Raw genomic sequence first — 22,015 nt, 5'->3', positions numbered from 1 at the left:
CCTTTTTCTTTGAAGCTCTGCTCATACCAATGGTGTGTCCATGTGAATGACGCATCCATAGATTTAATATCCCCTGCTTATTATGTTCTATTAAGATTAACATCCTCTGGTCCCTCATAGATATATACCCGTACGGTTAGGATAACTCCAGAACTGCACTAAGAGGGTTGCTTCTGTAGATAAAGAGACTATCATTGTTGTAGAAACATACTGTTGAACAGTTCCTTTTTCATGAAGAGTTCTGTTAGTGCAATTATATAGTATACGCATAGTCCTCTAAATTTAGCTGTTCCAATTTAAGGAGCCATGTCTCCTAGAATTTGTCAGATCATCCTGTGACAGACTGACAATATCCTGGACAAACCTTGTGGAATTAAGGTAAACTTTGCAGAATTAGGTTTAATACCTTTGGGGTCCATTGTATTAAAAATTCAATTGCATGTGTGCTATTGTGGAATAGTTTGTACCTTCTCTAGTAGGTACATCCGCTGTTATCAGCCCTATAAAGCCACCCTCTTCCCCAGAGAGATATGCATGTACTTGTTCAAATTGTATTCTCTCATGACCAACAAAAAAATGATTTTTGGATAAATAGCCTGGTTTTAAACTGACTTAGGACCCTCTTTCCAATCCAGCAAATGTACAGTACCCCTGGTCATGGAGGCCCCAATCCTTAGAGGAGAGTTGGAAGGACTAGGCCTACTGACATCCATAAGACTGGGTGCTGGTTCTGAGCTGAGGCTGCTAGGAACTTGTGAACATAAAAGAAACCCCCTTTGTGGAGTTTTGCAGGCCTGCTCTTGCCAGTGCCCACCAGTGATCTCTGGTAAGCTTATTAGCATGCGTGTAGATTCTTTTATTGCTTTCAACCATTTTTCTGTGTAGTATTTTTACCTTAAAAGATAGGCTTGCATAAAAAGAGCTGTGTGTGATCTATAACCATGGGCGGTCACACTGTTAACCATCTCTGAAGAGAAAGCAAGCAAGCCTCCTTGGGCATCCTGTCTCTGCTGGGAATAACACAGTGAAGGCAGAGAACTGTGTGGTCTGGAAAGACTCCGGTCAGAAGGGAGTGAGACAAGGGTCTCCACTGCAGTGGCTGGGGAGCTAAACGTCTGAGAATTGGTGCCCTTGCTCGGCCACTGAGGGGAAATGCAGGTGCAGTTGCCTTGGACTGTGACACTGTGATTTTTACCAGTAAAAAAATAGATTCCACTTATTTTCAGTATAGTAAAATTGGTATTATATATGAAATCTTTTTAATTCCCTTTTCTTGATTCTTAACAATTAATGAAAATTTACTGTCCATCTTATTGCAAGCCTAATCCCTACTTATGCAAACATAAAGGATATAGCATTTCCATTCATCTACACATAAAAAATAGTGGATTATGATCCAGAAGATATGGATAATTGACAGCCACATTAAACAACAGACCTAGGACTGACCCCTGTGGAGCCCCACTAGAAAAGCCCTCCCAGTTTGACAGTGAACCATTGATAACTACTCTTTGAGTACAATCTTTCAATCCGTTTGCACACTCACCTTATACTAATTTCATGTAGACTACCTTTTCCTAATTTGCTTATGAAAATGTCATGTGAGACTGTGTTAAATCCTTACTAAAATCAGTGTATATCATGTCTACTGCTACTCCCTATCCACTAGGTCAATAACCCTGTCAAAGAAGGAAATTAGGTTGGTTTGGCCTGATTTCTTCTTGACAAATCCATACTGGCCATTCCTTATCATCCTATTATCCTCTAGGTGCTTTCAAAATTTGTTTAAGAATATAGGGTTGGAAGGGACCTCAGGAGGTCATCTAGTCCAACCCCCTGCTCAAAGCAGGACCAATCCCTAACTAAATCCCCAAATGGCCCCCCTCAAGGTTCGAGCTTACAACACTGGCTTTAGCAGGCTAATGCTCAAACCACTGAACTATCCCTTGAGGTATCAAAATTAGGCTGACTGGTCAATAATTTCCTGGGTCTTCTTTGTTCCCCCTTTTAAAGATAGGTACTATGTTTGCCTGTCTGTAGTCATCTGGGACCTCACTCATTGCCCATGAGTTCTCAAAGATAATTGATTATGCTCTACCTTTAATACTGTCCTGATTCTATGCCAGGTTTGTAGATGGCTGCTGAGGCTAGCAATTCAGATGGTTATTGCTCGGTACTAGAGGTATAATGCTTATATAATAGTACAGAGGATATGTTGCTCTATGGTGCACCAAATCTGGCCCTCGTGTTTGTGAGAGGTAAAAGGTTGCCATTCTCATATTGTTCATAAGAATGTTATGTAATTGCACAACAGCCAATTGAGAAGAGGTAAGCCTCTCTGTTTTTTCCTTCAATGACAGCAGTTTGAAGGACACCTTCAGCATAAAATTCACATTTCTGTCTGAATATTTTTACTATTATTAGAACTAACATCTAAGATTACTGTAAATAAAAGAAATTAACTTTTTTTCCTCTATTTTATTCAATGTATGTACTTTGTGCATTTTGACACCTCTTTGTGTATACTCAGTTTCATGGCTCCCAGGTATAACCTGTAGTCAGTGAGGACCCAGGTCTGCAAAAACTCAAGCTCATAAGAACATAAGAATGGCCATACCGGGTCAGACCAAAGGTCCATCAAGCCCAGTATCCTGTCCTCTGACAGAGGCCAAATGCAGGTGCCCCAAAGGGAATACACAGACAGCTTATCACCAAGTGATCATGAGTCACTTCTTTCAAGTGAGTGGCCATATTGAATTTGTGTTTGTAGGATCATGTCCTTAAACAATTTTGCATGTTGTTTAAGTTGGTCTTCCACAAATCAACAGGTGAATTTTATTTTAAAAGAGGAAACCATGATAATAAAATTACAAAAATTGGTGAGGGGGTAGGAGGCGAAGGGCAGGTGGGAGCACCGGAAATGGCCTTGACTAGTTTTTTTTTTAAACTGACTAGATTTTAAAAAGAGGTTGTTCCTTTAAAAAACATTAAGGGCCTGTCTACACTTGAAATGTTACTGCAGTGCACATTTGCAGCTTTACTGCTGTAGTGCTTCAGCGTAGATGCTACCTATGCTGACAGGAGGAGTTCACCTCCCTGAGAGGTGGTAGCTAGGGTGACAGAAGAATTCTTCCATCAACCTAGTGCTGTTTACACTGAGCGTTAGGTCAGCATGGCTATGTCTCTCAGGGATGTGGATTTTTCACACCCATGAGGCAACATATTAAGCTGTCTTAATTTTCTAGTGTAAACCATGCCTAATTCTTGATGATGGTTTTTTTAAATAGTTTTCCATGCACATAGTTTCATGGCTTTATCTATGATATTTTTTAAGTGGAGGAGCAGAAGTTAAAATAAAACTGCTTAAGCTTGAAAAGAAGTAAAACCAAATATTAGAGAGAGATTTTGCCAGATGGCTACATTCAGTTATATTTTTCTTTAATAGGGTTGGCTTGTTTTCTTGAAAAATAGAACCTAATTCTACTGGAGTCATTACTCTAAAAGATTTCAAATCCATTTGAACTAGTAATTCACTGATATATAATGGAGCTATGGTAGTGGCCATTGATTTATGGTGAATTGATTTTTGAAGCCTGACCCTTGCACTGTATTGCAGGAAGTGTTTTGGGAAGAACTCAGATAATTCAAAGATCATCTCAAAGAATGTGATCTGCTATTCATGGTTTCCCTTCTTAATTCTCAATATAGTCACATGTGATTTCATTAGCACGGCTAGAGATTCAATTATAATGACATTTATGGAAGTGGGGAGTGGGAAGGGGCTCTGTTGCCTCATTCCTCTTCATAATTCAAAAGGAGAGGGGGGAGGGATTTTAAGTTATCGCCACAGCCGTAGATTGTTGGAAAAACATTTGTAACCATGATCTAAACTGAGAGCCAAAATTAAAGGCTTCTAAAGTAGAGAACAAAAATCTCCTGGGGCCCTATCAAGTATTTTCCTGGAATCAAGACTAAGAATTAGGCTTCTATTTTGTTCCATTGAAGGTAATGAATAATATTTAATAACCTCCTTATGTTATTGTTGGCATCTCTCTGATCGCTATACCCTTACTGGTCAGCATGGATAATGGATGGTAGAAAAGGTGCTAGGTTGTTTGTATATGCCTTGGCTAGGATTTTACAATCCACATTCAAGAGTGATACTGGTTTGTAAGAGGCATATTATCTGACAAGTCATTTTTTGAAGAACTAATTGTGGCTTCATTTAGGACAGATAGGAGAGAACTATGTAATTTGGAATTACTGTACAGGAGGTACAGATGGTGATAATCAGCTTTATCTGAGTGTAATGGTTGGACAATCTAATCTTGGTATATTTCATTTGAATAAAATTTTACTTTATTTTGGAGAGGAGGTAGGTTGAAACCAGGATTGATCCAGACCCTATCATGCACCTAATACCCTCCACTACCGAGTTCAAGTTGCAATGAATATACTAATAGATTATAATTCTCAGACTGGTTCATAATCTAACAGTGAATATTTTCATTTAGATATAACATCATCGGTGGAGTATACAGTTCAAGAATATTTAAGGCAAGGGTCGGCAACCTTTCAGAAGTGGTGTGCCGAGTCTTCATTTATTCACTTTAATTTAAGGTTTTGCGTGCCAGTAATACATTTTAACGTTTTTTAGAAGGTCTCTCTCCATAAGTCTATATAGTATATAACTAAACTATTGTTGTATGTAGAGTAAACAAGGTTTTAAAAATGTTTAAAAGCTTCATTTAAAATTAAATTAAAATGCTGATCTTACACGGCTGACCCGCTCAGCCTGCTGCCAGCCTGAGGTTCCATTCACCTAGGCTGGCAGCGGGCTGAGCGGGGCCTGCAGCCGGGACCCCAGCTGATAAGTGGCTGGTAGCCAGAACCCCAGACCGGCAGCGGGGTGAGCGGGACCAGTGGCCGGGACACCAGACCGGAAGTGGGGGGCTCAGCCCACTGCCGGTATGGGATTCCATCCGCTGGCTCCTGCCAGCCAGGATCCCGACCCCGCTCAGCCCGCTGTTGGTCTGAGGTCCCGGCCCTGCCCACATAGAGCGGGTACCTACCTTCTCCCTGGTTTTAGCCCATTCTCTTCCTCTCTCTCTCTCTGCACTGAATTCAGAGTGGGAGTGCACTGAGCTGGGGGAGAGCTGGAGGTGAAGGAGCAGGCTGGGGGTTGGGGTGTAGCATCTGGCCAGGAGCTAGAATGAGGGAGGGGGCTCAGGATTGGGGCAGGAGGTTTGGGTGTGGAGCACTTACCTGGGCAGCTCCCATTTGGTGTGAGGGGTACAGGTAGGATTGTGGGGTGTGTGTACTGGCGCTTCGGTTTGGTGCTCTGGGTGGGGGTGAGGTGGTGGGGGGTGCAAGAGTCAGGGCATGGGGTGTGGGGGCTGGGTATGTGTGGGGATGCAGAAGTCAGGGCAGGGGATGGGGGTGTGGGGAGGTGCAGGAGTCAGGGCAGGGGTGGGGGCATGTGAGGGGGTGCAGGAGTCAGGGCATGGAGTGTGGGGGAGCTGGGTATGTGTGGGAGGTGCCAGAGTCAGGTCTGGGGTCATGGGGGGTGCAGGGGTCAGGGCAGTGGGCCGTGTGTGTGTGAGATGGGGTGCAGGGGTCAAGGCAGGGGCCTGGGGGTATGGGAGGTGCAGGGCTCAGGGCAGAGGGCTGGAGGATTGGGGGGTTCAGGAGTCAGGGCAGGGGGCAGAGGGGTGGGATGGAGTCGTGGGGATGCTCCAGCCCCCTGCCCTGAGCAGCTCACGGCAGGGAGCTGGAGGGGGATATGCCCTGATTCCACCTTCCTTCCCCAAGGCCCCCTCCCCCGCCTCTTCTCCGGAGCAGTGAGCACACTGCAACTACGGTTCCGGCTCCGCTTCTCTCCCTCCCTCTCCAGGGCCATCAGCTGTTCGGCCGCAAGGAGGGAGAGGAGGAGGGACAGGAACCCAGCACACTGCGGGAAGAGGCGGGGGAGGAGGGAGCTTGGCTGCCGGTGGAGGTTGCCCTGCAGCAGCCGCTGCAGGACCAAGCTTCTGCCCCCGCAGGAGAGAGCAATGGGCAGGGGGGCGGAGAAGAGCAGGCTGGGCCGGGCAGGATTTTTAATGGCACGCTGCTGCCTGCTGGGGTCCTGGCCGCCGGCCTCGCCCAGCCCGCTCCTGGCCTGGGTTCGGCAGCAGGCTGAGCGGGGCCAGCGGCCGGGACCCCAGCAGGCAGCAGCGTGCCATTAAAAATCAGCTTGTGTGCCGTCTTTGGCACGCGTGCCATAGGTTGCCGTCCCCTGATTTAAGGTAACTTATTCAGCAAGTTGGTAATCACTATTCTCCAAACAATCCAACAAAATCAAATAACCCAATATAAATTAACCTGTTGTTGCTATTAAATTAAGCTGCCTGTAATGTGAGGAATAGCCATTTAAACCACTGCTTTATCTCCATCCTCAGTTGTGTTTCCTCTAAAATCCAGCACTTATTGCAAATCAACTCAAACTGTCCAACTGAAAAGTAAAAGTCATCATAATTTTGCCTATCCTGAATTTTATTTCCTTCTCTAGTGATCAAGCAACTTTATAGATTGCCTCAGATAGCACAAAAGACAAAAGTCCCTGAGGAACCTCAGGTGTGGATAAGTGATGCTATAGGATGCTATAGCCAATAGGATCAATAGCCTTGTAGGATCAAAGGCCGCTTGTTTTCATAATTGGGTTACCAAAAATGTTGGGAAATCATAATAATTTTGTCCTTGTGTGTTGAGGGGCCCTTTTTTATGGCTGCTGTTGAGCCTCTCCAAGTCTCCTTATAGTTCTGACAGTCTAAGTCCTCAACTGTGAATCAGAATCCACTAGCAGACTCCATCCTCATAATTGCTGTGTTTTTTCAGCCAATGATGTTCAATGTTCCAGACATCGGTGGCGGGTGTCTCTTGCATTTGGGAAGACTGGGTGGGAGCTGGAAGTGGCGGGTTCCACCAGTTCCCAGATCATGGCCCTGGCCTCTACTCTGCCCCAAGGTCCCACTCCGCCTCTTCCCATGAGGCCCTGCCCCACTTCACCTCTTTCCCCCCCTCCGCCTCATCCTCCAAGACGCCCCCCCACTCGCTCCTCTCCACCCTCTCCTGAGGCCCCCTTGTCCACTGCTTATTCCTCTCTGACCCTTTCCCCAAGCCCCCCACTAGCTGCCCGCCAGATCCTTGCTCCTTTCTGTCCCCTCCTTCTTTAAGAGCAAGCAATGGCGGGGGAGAGGAACAAGCAGCAGGCAGTGGGGGCATCCTTGAGGCAGGGCCAGCGCCAGATAAAGCCAATCGGCGGTACTTCGGCAGCAGCTCAATCGTGCCACTTCATTCTTCTGTGGCAATTCGGCGGCTGGTCCTTTGCTCCCTCTCTTCCTCTTCGGCGGCACTTCAGCAGCAGCTCAAAGAGGAAGAGAGGGACTGAGGGACCCGCCATCGAATTGCCGCCGAAGACCCGAACATGCTGCCCCTTTCCATTGGCCACCCCAAGCACCTGCTTCCTTCGCTGGTGCCTGGAGCCGGCCCTGCTTGGGGGAAGAGGCAGAGTGGAGGCGAGAAGAGACTGAGCGAGGGCAGGGTCTCAGGGTGGAGCATGGGCTGAGTGTGGATGAGGCCATGGTCCAGATTCCAATGTCCTCTCCACTTCTCAGGAGTTTCTGGTGGTGGCGCTCTAGAGGCAGCAGGCCGGTGCACATCCAAGAGGAGGTGCGCTGACATTTCTTGCCCTGTTTCTGGAGGCTTAGCCTCCCCAACTCTCTTATATCTGCCAACCACAGTTTCAGATCAGTAAAATTGATAAACTGGCTGAGAATTGTGGAGGCTAGCTCATCCTTTGCCAGGAGAAAAGCATCATTAATGCCAGTGAAACATGGTGGCTGTGATTTGTGGACAGAATTATCAGAGTGAGGCAACTAACAGTATAAAATCATGGCACACAGTTTGAAGCTCAATCAGAGCGGTTGTTCCCAAATTCTGTCGACTGACTGCCTCAGGAAGCTGGCAGACTAATGATAAATGTTAAAAGCAACTTGTTTTGGCTGGATAGTAGGGATTACAGAGAGACAAAAAGGGAGTAAATACATTCTATTAAGCTGAGTGCCTCCCCTCTTTTTGGATGTACACATCCATACGTTAAAACGTGGGCCAAATTCAGAGTTGTGTGAATCCTATTGGTCTGGATCCATAGAGCAGTTTATGCACAGGCTGGTTGTGGTGTTTCACACTCTCTGCATTTCACTTTGAGTTTTGAAGTTCATTAAAACAAAATGCAGCCTAATTGGGGGTTGAAATCATGCAAAACAACTGAATGTTTTGCTTGAAACTAGAGATGAGTTCAAGCTGCAACTTTCCCATCCAGATTTCAAACAGCTCAAATTTTTGCATGTTCAGATCCAGTTGTTTTGTTTCTGTTTTGTTTTGTTTTTCCCCAGCTTATTATAGATTAGGGCATTGCAAAATCATTATTAAAGACAGAAGCCAACTTGAAAACTCACATATGGATCCATGTTTGGAATTTGGCCAGCCCGACATTCTGAAACGTTGATGCCCGTGCCTGCTTAATTCTCAGCTCCTGCTTGGCAAGAGGGTTGTGAACCTGGTTTGAGATTTGGGTTTGTAGTGGTAACCCAAACATACCTGAATCTCACCTGATTTTGGTCTTTGCTATAAAAGGCTTGCAGAACAATGGTCTCATGCCCCTGAGAAAGCAACTTTATTATACTTGAAAGTTCACAGAACCATGCAGAGACTGTAACTAAAAGTGAGGAAATCACTTTAATTTAAGCACAGCCCCAATGTGGGTGCAAAGACTAAGATTAATCCACTTGGGAAAAGCAACCTAATTTAAAGTGAGGCTTTTCATGGTCATTTCCATAATTGGTTAGAAAATCAGCTTTGATCTAGGAACATTTTTATTTGTTTTAACTATGTCCTATTTAATGAAGATGTAATAATTCAAAACAATTACATTAAAGTAATTATACTTTAATAAATATAAGGTTAATGCTTTAGTCTGTAATAGAACCTGTACATTGAGGCAATTAGCAGCAGCAATTGAAAAGGAGGGAGCTGATTATTATGTTTGTGGAATGGCTTCATTAAAATAGTAACAAACAATCTATTCATCTTTCTCTAAACATCAACAATATAAAAGAATTCCTCACCTCAAAGTCGGGTGCATTAAATTATTTTAAGGAAACAAAATAAGATGCTAGAAGTTGGCATGTCAGGATATGATTTACAGCATGAATTAGATTCTTTTGTGTGATCAAAGATATAATTAAACTTCAATAGCAGCATGTCACAATATTGAATGGCTTGGTGAAAAGCTGATCTTTTAGAACCTAGCTCACAATGAGAAGCTTTTTTGCTGCTTTTGGGACATGCAAGTAGGCTGCATTGCTTGTTCAATGGCTAGACACATTTCCACATTGTTATGCACAAAGGAAAGGCACAGCTTTACCCTTTGCAAGACAAACCCAAAGGTACTGTATACATAAAGCAAGCAAAAAACAATGGCCTCTGTACAAAAGAAACCATTTGCCTGATATTGCATGTTACAGTTACAGGAGAAAAATGTAAAGGGAAACCATGAACTTAAAAATCACATTTCTGTCTGAAAATGTTTTACCTACAGTATTAATGTTGCTTAGGACTACTGTAAATGGAAGAGATTAGAGAAAAACATCTATTTCTCTTTTTCTTACATTTGTTTACTTTGTGCATTTGAAAGAACTTTGTCCACAGTCAATGTCACTCTTTTCCCTGTGTAGGTACTTTCCCCTGTGTGTTTTTGACACAGTAAGGGGGAGAGAAACACTTAGGGGGGTTTTTTGTGTGTGTGGTTTTTTAAGAACAATGTGATTCCAAAACAAAACACAAATAGTAGGAAGAGATGGAGAGACTCCAAGACAGGTGTAGTGTCTGAAACTGCTTGTGACTCATTCTCTTTTTGTAGTGCATAAGAATTGGGTAATATCCCTTTAAATAGTTTGGGAGCCCTCTAGTCTAGTGGGCCTCCCTGTCTTCTGTTGTAGAAGCCATCTGAACCTGCCAGAGCAGCAGTGTACCTAGGTAGCTAGGTCTTGTTTATTTGTGCATAGTTAATAAATACAGTTAGTTGGAATCCAACTCTGCCAGTGTGGTTTCCCCATGGTGGATAGTGAGGAAACACAACACTTCTGTTTGTTAAATTGCTAGATATCAATTTGACTATATCTCTTTGATACTTGTTCACATTTTAACAAGACATATCTTTCTCAGATGGCAGATAGAAGTGAATAGTTAAATTCTTAGAAGGTGGTTGGTGGACCCCTAACGTAGGGAAACTTACACCATCATTTAATAACTTATTTAATCTATTTACTAATAGCAAAATTTGCTGGGATATTAATCTACAAACAAATATCATTTCCACCCCCGACACCATTGCAAACAATCAGTAGAATGAAACTGGATTCCTTATTTAAACTAATTTTCTCATTTCTCCTCTTTCCTCACCTGCATCCATTCAGTCTCTACTCAGCCATAGAAACATTATTTAGCTATCTCACCTTCACCTTGGTTGGGAGGGAGTTAGTGCGAGCGCGGTGCAGGTGGGAGGTTGCTATATAATAATTTAAGAATACTGAGCTATAATTTTGTGAATACTGCATGTGACCCAGTTATTGAGTGAGACTGTATAATTATATTAGGGGCTAGCAGAATGGTTATTACACATGTGTTCTTTAACTTAGTGAGGGCTACTGGACGAACAAACAGGAAGGCAACACAATGACCCCCTAGATAAGAGCTCACATTTGAAAGACAGCGGGGGAAGCCATTAACTTTAAGGATCCTGTATTCTGTCCCCAACGAAGAAGCAAGTCTTATGCTGCCAGGCATGGAGCCTACAGATCTAAAGAACACTAAACAGTTAAAAAGCTCCTGTCAGGATAGGAAGCTGGGGTCAATTGTCAGGGGCCTCCACCTGGAACAGGCTGACATAGAGAGAGGAGAGGCTCTGCAGAGGGAGTCTGAATAAATTGGACCTTCCCCAGACCCAGGGAATAGTAAGCCTTCAGGAATACAACAGGCATGTGTATAGACTCTTTATTGTTTTAAGATACGTTTTCTCTTAAATGCCTTGCTTTTAATAAAGAATACTTTACTTAGGAAGGCTATTTGGTCACTGGTTACCATTGTCTTTGCTCCCAGAGGAAACAGAAGATAAGTCAAACCTGCTGAGGTAATAGCAGATGATCATAAGGGATTTCAGCCCAAACCTAGTCTCAGCATGGGATAATCATGTGATTTCACCCCAAGAGAGAGATCATGGCTTAAGACTCAAGACTTGGCGGGAGGGGGTGGTGCACTCAAAAAATCTAGCAGAGGTCACAGGTGCAGTTAGCTCTATAAATATGACAGAGCGTATCTATGTGATTACAGTCACAAGTCAACTAGCAAACGAGCCTCTGAGGTTAGCTGGTCTTCCATGTGAAGAAATGTCCTACCTTAGAACTAGTGGGTTTGAATAAGTGAGACTCATCCAGGGCCAGCTCCAGACCCCACCGTGCCAAGCGCGTGCTTGGGGCGGCATTTTGCCGGCAGGGCAGCAGGCGGCTCCGGCGGACCTTCCGCAGTCATGCCTGCGGGAGGTCCACCGGAGCCGTGGACCAGCGGACCTCCCGCAGGCATGACTGCGGAGGGTTCGCTGGTCCCACGGCTCAGGTGCACCTCCTGCAGGCATGACTGCGGAAGGTCTGCCGGAGCCGCCTGCCGCCCTCCCAGCGCACCCTCTGCAGGCGCGTCTGCAACAAGGCCCCCGGAGCCGCGGGACCGGCAGCGCGCCCCCTGCAGCATGCCGCCCTGCTTGGGGCGGCCAAATTCGTAGAGCCGCCCCTGCACTCATCAGTGTATATAGTTCCAAGAAGAAGCAGAGAAAAGAACAGGACAGAAAGGGAGGTTATTGTTAAAGGAAAACACAGTCAGTACCATGTGGTGTTTTCACTTCCCCCTTTTTTAGGTATCTGTCATATTTTATTGGCTAAGAGCTATTTTCTAAGATGGGAGTGCAATGAGAACTTCACTTACCAGTAGTCTGATAACATATATAATTTCTGCTCTTCATTTTTTTTTACCTTGAGTAGCAAACATTTAATATACTTATGTCATGTACCCTGGCTGCTCACTAGGACTGCTGTGAGGGGATCTAAGCTGCTTCTGCTCTGCATCCCCCGGTGTTCCAAGCCTCTAGAGTGTGAATGGAGTCCAGCCATTTCCCCAATCTTGGAGACCTTACTCACACTCTCAGGGCACAGACCTTCTATATGGCACCCCCTTCTCAGAGTTGGAATCCATTGTCCAGCTACCTAACATATCTGGGTACAGCACTGACCCTTCAGACTCCCCAGTACTTAAACATACCCTCTCCCAGAACTGCACCTGAAAGGTGTGAAGCTTTTGGACAGGGTAACTTTCTCAGGGGCATGCAGTAGTTGAGAAGCACATACACACACTCAGACACCTTGCACACAGTCTAACACTTTTATGCTCCTTTATACTTAATCATGTGAAGCACAGGAGAATACAGATCATACAAAAGATTGGCCCTTATTATCTCACCCTTCCCTTAGGAGCTGTTAGGGACCATCAGTGTCCAGGAAGGCAAGCAGTCCCCTGTTACATGCTGGATGGTCCCTCCCCACTGGCGCCCCTTAACCAGTTTCTGTGACCTTGCACTCCCTTGCGCCACACTTCTCTTCTTGCCTTATTCTCTGTTCCTGTGGGTTCCCTTATTTAAACTTCTCCTGATCATCTGGCCCCTTTGCTCTCCTCCTGTTAAGTTTCCATTGCTCCTATCTTTCTCCCGTCAGAGGAGTCAGCTAAACTGGTTTTATAAGGATGCATCTTACCTATTGTTCCCAGAAGATTGTTCCTGAATAGGGTTGGTAAGGCCAAAGCATGATTCTGTTGTATCTGTCTGGTGCACAGAGCCGTCCCTAGGGTACGACAAATCGGGGCAACTGCTCCAGGCCCCGTGGGCTGGTGCAATTGGCCGGCGCGGTCAGTCTTGGAAGTGACAGGTTGGTCCCGGAAGTGATGGATTTGTCCCTTCCGCCCAAGGCCCTACACCCCCCTAGAGATGGCCCTGCTGGTGCGTACCTGCTACAGGGCCTGTCAGCAATGGTGGATCTATATATATATATAGGCACAGATGATACTGCAGTTTCTCATAATGCAATTTAACAATTTCAGTCAGAATTCAGAAGCTGTACAGATATAGCCCCAATTCCATCACAACTTGTTTCAAAAAACCTCGACCTGATTCTCCTCTTGCTGATTCCAGTTTTACATTGTGATAACTCCACTGATTCCAGTGAAGTTACTTCCAATTTACACTGAATCAGGCCTCCAGTGTTCTTAGGAGCAGCAGCAGCAGGTTCGCTGCAGCAGAACTGTAGCATTCTCGAATCTATATGTCAGTCAAATACAATGCACATTTTGAACGGTACCCCAGGGAAAGGCGGATTCACTGGGCTTCATAGTAATGAGGCCAGCAGGTCTCCATAAGTGCACTCTATCTCTTCATATAGTGCATGAGCTAATACTGAACTTCTGAACCTTAAAGTTTATCAGGCATTCAGCAAATTCAATTGCCACAATGCATCCCTCTGTTGATGATAATGATCGATCTAATCCAAGCTCCCTGTCATGTGTAAGTCAACAAAATAATTTCATTGGCAATCATGCACTTTATTTCTACTTTACCATTTGGAAGTGAGTCCCACTCAGTTTGGAGGCATGATATGGTGAAACTATATATGTCAATTAGTCTCCTTTGCAAAATCCTCCTTGGAATGTGAATTCCAAAGCATGAAGTTTCCATCTACAGAACCATCAGAGCTATGACTTGTCATGGGCAGCATCCCATGACTGACAGTCAGACTGAACACTTCATGGCAACAATGCTTCAGCCCCTGAAAACTAAAAACAGAGGAAAAGAGTGGTTTTTAAAATACACATTTCAAGACGGTGGTATTTTACTCCGGCACTAAAGTTTTTAATTATTTTGAAGTTGGATAGCAACTCTTTAGGTTTAACTAAAAAGAGACTAGAAAGCTCTTTGGCAAAGCTAAAGTTGAAAGTAAAGATGGTCTTGTGGTTAACTCAGTGTATTGGGATGTTGGAGACCTGGATTTTATTCCTAGCTCAGCTACAGATTTCCTATATGACCTTTCCTGTATGAAAGACACTTATTAGGGCTTAATCTTGCAAGATGTACATCTCCATATGACTTCAAGGGAAGTTGAGGGCAGTCAGTACCTCACAAGAATGCCCAGCATCTTGCAAGATTCAGCCCTATGGCCAACATATTTTGTAGTTTTGTGTGTCCCATTTGACACTCAGGTCTGGTCTATGCTACAGAGTTAGGTCAACATAAGGCAACTTACATTGACTTAAGTGTGTAGGTGTCAACACTACAATATTCCTCCTACCACTTTAACTTGCCTGCTACGACGATCTAATAAATCTACCTTGGCGAGAGGCATAGTGCTTAGCTCGATGTAGTTAAGGCGATGAAGTGTCAGTGTAGAAACTGCATTGGTAACGATGACTTTAGTGACTTCCAGGAGGAGTCCCACAATGCCCCATCATGACCACTCTGGTCACCGTTCTGAACTCCGCTGCCCGGTAGCAATGTAAACAGGTACACTCCCCCTACCCTTTTAAAGCCCTGGAAATTTTTGAAATTCCATTTCCTGTTTGGTCAGTGTGGAAAGTTAACCTAGCAACTGTCAAGCTGACCTTGCCAGCTCCACGCTGCAGACCCGCTCCTGCCTGGAGTACACAGGAGGTGGGGGTCTCCTGGGTCTGTGGGGAGAGGAAGCTGTGCAGTCACAGCTTCAATCCAGCCATAGGAACTTGGACATCTCTAGTCAGATCACTCAGGGCATGGTGAAGAAGGACTACAACAGGGACACTTAGCAGTGCCACGTGAATATCAAGGAGCTGCAGCAAGTGTACCTGAAGGCAAGGAAGGCAAACAGTCACTCTGGAGCAGAGCCACAGACATGCTGCTTCTACAAGGAGCTGCATGCCATCCTTAGCGGCAACCCCACCTCTAACGTCAGGCATGCTGGGGATACTTCAGAGGAGTGAGAGTCACGGAGCACTGCAGTGAAACCTGAAGATGATGTGCTGGACAAGGAAGAGGAGGAGGTGTATGGGGGATAGGCAACCAGGGGATCCAGTGGCATGGCAAGCCAGGACCTGTTTTTGACTCCTGAGCAGTCAAGCCACTCTCAGCAGTCCAGCAGTGGTGAGCCTGATGCAGGGGAGGGAACCTCTGATAAGTACTCAGTTTGCTTCAATATTGCAGAGAGACCTCTTTTCATATATTATTTTTTTAATCAGGTTAGACGAGGTAGTGAAATAACCAGTAGAGGTACAGTAGCTATCTGCTTCTCATTCCCCTATACAGCTAGGCAGAGAGGGCCCTCTGGAACAGTTTTGTTAATGCACACCAGGATGTCCCATGAATCCTCCTTAGAGATCTCTAGGAAACTTTCCAGGGGGTAGTCTGCAATCCTCTGCTGATGGTTTCTGGGGAGGGCTGCCTTATTTCTTCCACTGTGGTAGGATACTTTCCCACACCAGTCAGCAATTACTTCAGCAGGCACCATTGCAGCACATGGGCTAGCCGCATAAGGACCCAGTCTGCAGCCAGACGCATGCAGCCGCTGTTCCCTTTCAGCCTTGGTTACCTTCATGAGTGAGATATCCACTAAAATCACCACCGTCTGTGGAGAACAGTGCCAGTATTCAGTTCAATTGCCCTATCTGCTTGGATGCCTGAGTGCTACCCCTCATTGTTCCAACTCGCCCCCCCCCCTCCCTGCCCCCCGGAGCCATACTCACCATGGTTGGGACTGCTGCCATGCTCTATGAATCCCAAGGAAAAGTGAGAATGTTGTACTTGTAACTTGTGTGGATCCAGGGGAGTGGATGCACTCACAATAGTATCTCTATCTGAAATAGTATCTCAACTGAAAAAGAGGCAATGGAAGATGTGTTCCAGGATGTCCTGCAAGCCTCTGCTGCATTGGATTGTAAGCAGAGGGATTGGAGGTTGAGAATCAATGACAAAATGCAGAAGGATAGCAAGGACAGGAGAAACGGGCAGCAAGAGATGATAGCGCTGCTCAGGGAGCACACAGACATGCTGCGTTCCCTGTCTAATTTTCATGCTGAACACATCTGTGCTCGCCTCCCACTACAGTCCATAGAGAACTGCATTCTGGGACCTCTCTACACTCCCCCACCCCCGATATTCCATGTATCTTCGGGGGCCACAGCATTACCCCAGCCACTCCAACCCTGTGGGAAAGTACATACGATGACAGTCACACATACACCCTCCTCTAAGAGACTGAGTTGGCATATGTGTTTGTGAATTCTCTGTTCCTTCCCCTTTAACGATACTTTTACCTGTATACATGAAGTTTATTTCAGCTTTAAATAGGCATGTTTGCACTGGTGTGGAATAAAAGCCTGTTTTTGGAAACTTAATTCATCCTTATTAGTCTATAACACATGGTAGCTGCGGCCCATATTCAAAGATAACAGAAACAGTTGCTTTTGCATTGTTATATTAATGTGCACACATCACTCATTGCAAGGTTCATAGCACAGAGCAAACCTCATTGCTGCAGAACCATTCACTGTTTCCCACACATTGCCAGAGTCACAATCCTTTGTAGCAAGATGCAAATAATGGCCCTGCACACTTGCATCTCAGCAACCCCCACTATGCATTGACCAACTCCAAATTGATTCCCCACTGATCAGTAGCAGTCTGGTGTTGCCAGCTTCCACACAGTGATTGCCACTTGCTTCTCCACTGGGAGACACCATTTTGGTGTCGCTGCACCGGAAGGCTTGGGCAAGTTCTGTACACAGTTCCAGGAATGTGGCCTTGTGCATCCGAAAGTTCTGCAGCCATTGCTCGTCATCCCAGGCCTGCATAACAGTGCGATTCCCCCCAGTCAGTGCTTGTTTCTCAGGCCCAGAACCAGCGGTCCACAGTGTGTAGCTGCTCCATGAATGCCAACAGCAATCTTGAATTGTTTCTTTCCCTGGCTCATAGCCAGGCAGCCATGAAGGCATCATCGTCAGACATGCAGCTCAGGGAATACTGCAGGATCAGGCACGTTGTGTTCATAATGCTCAGTGCAATACTGAAGAGCAGTGCAGGATCCATGTTTCTCACGGAGATGGCAGACATGCAGATTAGTGGGGCTTTTGAAAAGCAGTGCAAAACGTAATAGGATCCCATTGAATGATGGGATGGAGAAAGCTGAATCATGGGATGCTGAACCCATGTTCCCAGACACCCCTGCATGACTTGTTTGAGCCCATGAGGCATTGCAAACCCTTCACAAAACACCCCGCACTAGATAGTGGTGAGTTGCATAGTCCACTGCACTGCTCTCTGCATCGATGCAAGCACTGCTACTGTGAATGCACTCCAGTGACAGGAGGACTGTAGTGTGGACATGCAACAGCTGTATTTACTGTGACAGCTGTACATCAACATAACTTAAGTTGACTTAATTTTGTAGTGAAGACAAGACCTTGGAGTCTGATTTTTCAACAGTGCTGAGCATCCTTCCTTCCCAGCAACTTAAACTAGAATTCTTGGCACCAGAACTTTGTAATATCAAATAAAAAAAATGGAGGCAAAGTCAATGTCCAATGCTGGCCTTTTCCTCCCTGTACCTCAAGCTCCTCATCTGTAATAGGAGAGGAGACAATTAATATTTCTTTTCCTCACAGGGATATTGTGTGGCTAAACTATTTAATATTTGTGAGATGGTCAGATACTGCAGTGATTAGTGTAATAGCACAAGCCTATAAATAAAATATTGTATTGACCATATATATTTAGCGCTTTTAATAATGTTCCATTGTACCGTGTGTATCTGAATGATTTCAGTTCTAAGAACAATCTTTCAAATAGACTGGTCAGTTTTTACTACTCTTTATCATTTTAGTCCAATTTAGTCCCTTCCCTGTCCCCCCAGCATATGAACAATTAATGTTACACTGTGTATGCTTTATTTATTTGATCTCCATATCACTACTGATGGTAGTAACATTATCACAGTGCACTATGGTTTGAGTAATCTGTGTTTTCTCCTAGAGTTATTCATATGTGTTAAGTGCCACAATTAATAAAAAAAATACAGTAGAACAAATATCAGTAAAAATACAAGGGTCATACTACTCATTTGCAGCTGGTCTACCAGAAGGTCAGTGATTATGCAGAAGTCCATTTACAGTCAATGGTTTTGCAGTATTGCATCAATCTATGTACTAAATAAAGAGCATTCAAGCAAAATAGGTGCCTAGCACACTTTGGAGCATTGCATAAATAATTAGTAGTAGTAGTAGTAGTAGAAAATAATACTAAGGGTGAAATTTTGCTCTGAGTTAAATCTCTTTAAATCTGGAAGAATTCCATTGACTTCACTGAAGATGATAATCTGAATTTAAAGCAGTATAAATCAGAGCAGAATCTAATTCCAGAAGTTCAGAGTTAAGAATCTATCTCAGCCCATAACCTACCCAATTGGGCCTACTTACTGCAGCTTGTGTAAGGTCCAGTTCTGATAAGGCTGTGATCATGTGGAGCTGCAAGAAAAAGGATGGAATCCTTAGTTCAATATGCTAGTTCAGGGCAAGTGTGTGGCCAAATCTCTGCTTTTGGTGGGTATTGAGAATAGTGGGGAGGCAGCCTGCTGATTCTCTCCAATGCTAATTTTGGACCAGGTAGACTCATTGGCCATGTGCTTGACACATTTAATTTCCACACCTGTTTTCTTGTAGAAACCTGCCACAGAGGTCATGCCTGCAGCATGCATGGGACTTCAGAGCCACTCTCCCCCAGCTGCCTGCTTCCCTCATCAGCATAGTAAGCATTGTTTGCTATTTAGTCTCTAAAATTTGCTTCTCCAGTGCTGCCAAACATACTTGTGGAGCTTACTGAGCCATTCATTTAAATGGTCGTTAAAAGGAAACTACTGCTGAAAAGTTAAGTGTCATTTCATATTTAAACAAATGGGAACAGACAGACATAAGGGCCATATGTGATACAGTGGAAAAATTGAATGACTCATATATCCCACAAGTGTCCCATTGAAAAGAAATGAGCGGCTACGCAACTCCCATAAGTAGATGCTCTTTTTAATGAACAGAATGACATGGAGCAGCAGTGAATGGGTTAGTGACTGTAGTTCTTCTGAAACTGCAGCCATTAAAACAAAGGGATTTACACAATGGTAGCATTGGTGTTTCCTTTGTGATTGAAGGAAAGTGGTGATTAAGGCCAAGTATGCTTATTTTTGGCTGCTGTGGACTCTTTCAGCCTGAACCACCCTCCCCCCCCCCGCCTCAAGAGTCTACTTAAGGTCAAACAGGTTGCATATGTTAATTGTGAAGTAAACAAGAAAAGGGAGGAATTTTGGTGAAGTAGCTTCATTACTTTGACCATAGGAATATAAGATTTGCCATTTTATAGTAGACTGTGTATACTGAAGAGTTGAGCATCCATATCCTCAGTGATGCCCAAATAATCTAAGTGCTATCTATGGCATCCTTTTGCAAAGTTCTAACCTGTGCATGGTTTTGTGAGGTAATATATCTGCAGGAGGACAGTTAAAGGGGTGACTGGGTTGTGCACATCCAGGCCCACAGCAGAGTACTCTGGGAAGGTAATAAAACAGACACTAAGTTGCTCTACTCACAACTCTTGATGTTCTATAGGAAGGTTTTGACACATTTGCTCTTCTAGTCTCTATTTCAACGGGTCTTCTGTCTATAGAAATTGTGTAAATGGTGAGTATAAAGATAGGCAGGGACTCCTAGCTTTGCCCCAAGCAGTTTTCAGCAATGTTATGTTAGCTGTTATGGCCATGCAGTGCCCATTTTATCAGCAGTTCTTAGGTTGTGGGGTTCACCAAAATCTGCCTGGAGGGCTGTGAGCCTGAAGTGGACTGTTCTGTCACTTACAGTAGGTCAACGGTTCTCAAACCACCCCATTTTAATGGGGTTGCCAGGGCCGGCATTAGATTTGCTGGGACCTGAGGCTGAAATTGAAGCCCAAGCTCCACCCCCACCCAGGGCGGCAGGGCTCAGGCTGTGCCCCACTGTCCCCCTCCCCCCCACCCCGGGCAGTCATGTATAACTTTGCTGTCAGAAGGGGCTCGCGGTGCCATGAAGTTTGAGAACCCCTGCAGTAGGTCCTTCTCAGTATAGCAGTAAACCATTGAAGTGATCCCTGCAGCACCTCCTCTGTAACGGAATGGGAACTGACACAAAGGATTATGTGGTATGCAGGTCCTTTTACAGGTAGCTAAATGTGGCATCACACTATCAAAGAGGTTGAGGACCCCTGTGATGTATGGTGTTACTTCTTACCAAAGCTTTGTCTCCGACCCCACTGGTAAATGTTGATATAACACGGTGAAAATAAAGGGGCATACTGTGTGTGAAATATTATCCATTAAAGTCTACCTCCAATTAAAACTATAGGGACCTACTATAAATCATTATACCTAACAACTAGAGCCCTGTGCGGATACAAAAATGTGGATCTGCATCCGATCCACATCCGCCAGGATCAATCCATGATCCGACCTGCAATCCATCAGCCGTCTTGTACCTGTATCTGCGTCAACATCCGTACCCGCAGCAGTAAGCCATCTCACAAGGGCTAGCTACAGGGGGGAGGAGCAAGTGGGAGGCAGGATCTTGCAGGGAAGAGGCAGCATGAGGGTAGGGACTGGGGGTAAGGGTCAGCACAGGGGTGTGGTCTCAAGGAGAAGGGGTGGCGCAGAGTGGGAGCTACTGGGAAGGAGCGTCACATCACGTGCTGCTCCCGGGGGCTCACAAGCGACTGCACACGGCAGCAGCAGTGTGTGTTGAGTCACAGGGGCAGAGGGGTGGGACGCCGGGGCCCCGCCCGCTCCAATCCCTGTGGCTGGGGCAGGCCCTGCTGCCCAGGAGCTGGCAGGCCAGGTCCAGGACTAGGAGCGCGGCCAGTGCTGCTAGGCCAGGCCATGGTGGGGAAGCTGGCGCTGCCTGAGGGGCCCGACCTTCTGGACAGGAAACAGTGCGGCGAGTAGGTGCTGGACAGCCCTGACTCCGGCCTGCTGTCCAGCCCCGGCCACTGGCTGCTGCCGCTGGCCTCAAGCACACTGCACCCCCTGGCCTGCCCAAGCCAGATGCCACAGGCCAGGCACTGCCAGTGAATAGAGCTCTGCGCAGTTGTATCTGCATCCGATCCACTATCTAAAAAATGGTCCATGGATTTGCAGGGCTCTACTGACAACTGTCCTGTGTGGCTGGGAAGGACTTATGTGAGAATTTTTCATGGCTCAGCCTGGAATATCAGGAGGCCTTCCTGAAATGTACTAGAATGAAACCAAGAAGTTTTACTCTACGCCAGGAGTATCAAACCCGCGGCCCGCGAGGCTCTTGCGTGTGGCCTGCCAAGCTCCCCGCGTCCCTCTGCCTACCCGCGGGATTGCCCCCTGTGGCGTTGCGAGCCCCGTGCCACTGTCTGAAGCAGCTGGCAGCACGCCCCTTTGGGCTGTGGGGGAGGGGGAAGGAGGCAGAGGGCTCCTGCATTGCCTCCTTCCAGGCACCGCCCCCCGCAGCTCCCATTGGCCGGGAACAGGGAACCGCAGCCAATTTATTTTGTTAATATTTTTGAGCACAAAACATAGGCACAAGCTTTTGAAAATTTTGCCTGGCCAGTATGCAAAGTAACTCCTAGCTGAGTGGGTGAATCTCTAAAGAAGGTCATCCTCTATCAGGTATTCTCCATTTTAATTGTTGAATAATGCCTGTGCCCTTCCATCTACATTTTCCTGCTTTCATTAACAAACCTCTCCCCAGAGAATTCCACCCTGATTCCAAGATAGTCAGGTGAGGTAACACAGCTGCAGTTCATGATTATGACCCAAGAATT

General features: G+C 45.6%; 1 long non-coding RNA gene across 1 annotated transcript in view; it reads left to right on the top strand.

Moving 5' to 3' along the window:
* Positions 1-22,015, top strand: part of LOC120399157 — a 74,934-nt gene that overhangs the window by 40,998 nt on the left and 11,921 nt on the right. Inside the window, exon 3 of the long non-coding RNA XR_005594994.1 lies at positions 18,871-18,955. This is a non-coding gene — a long non-coding RNA (uncharacterized LOC120399157). The remainder of the gene's footprint in view (positions 1-18,870; positions 18,956-22,015) is intronic.

The sequence above is a fragment of the Mauremys reevesii genome, linkage group 2, assembly GCF_016161935.1.
Source record: "Mauremys reevesii isolate NIE-2019 linkage group 2, ASM1616193v1, whole genome shotgun sequence".
Taxonomy (NCBI): domain Eukaryota; kingdom Metazoa; phylum Chordata; order Testudines; family Geoemydidae; genus Mauremys; species Mauremys reevesii.
This window is presented reverse-complemented; position numbering and strand designations above follow the sequence as displayed.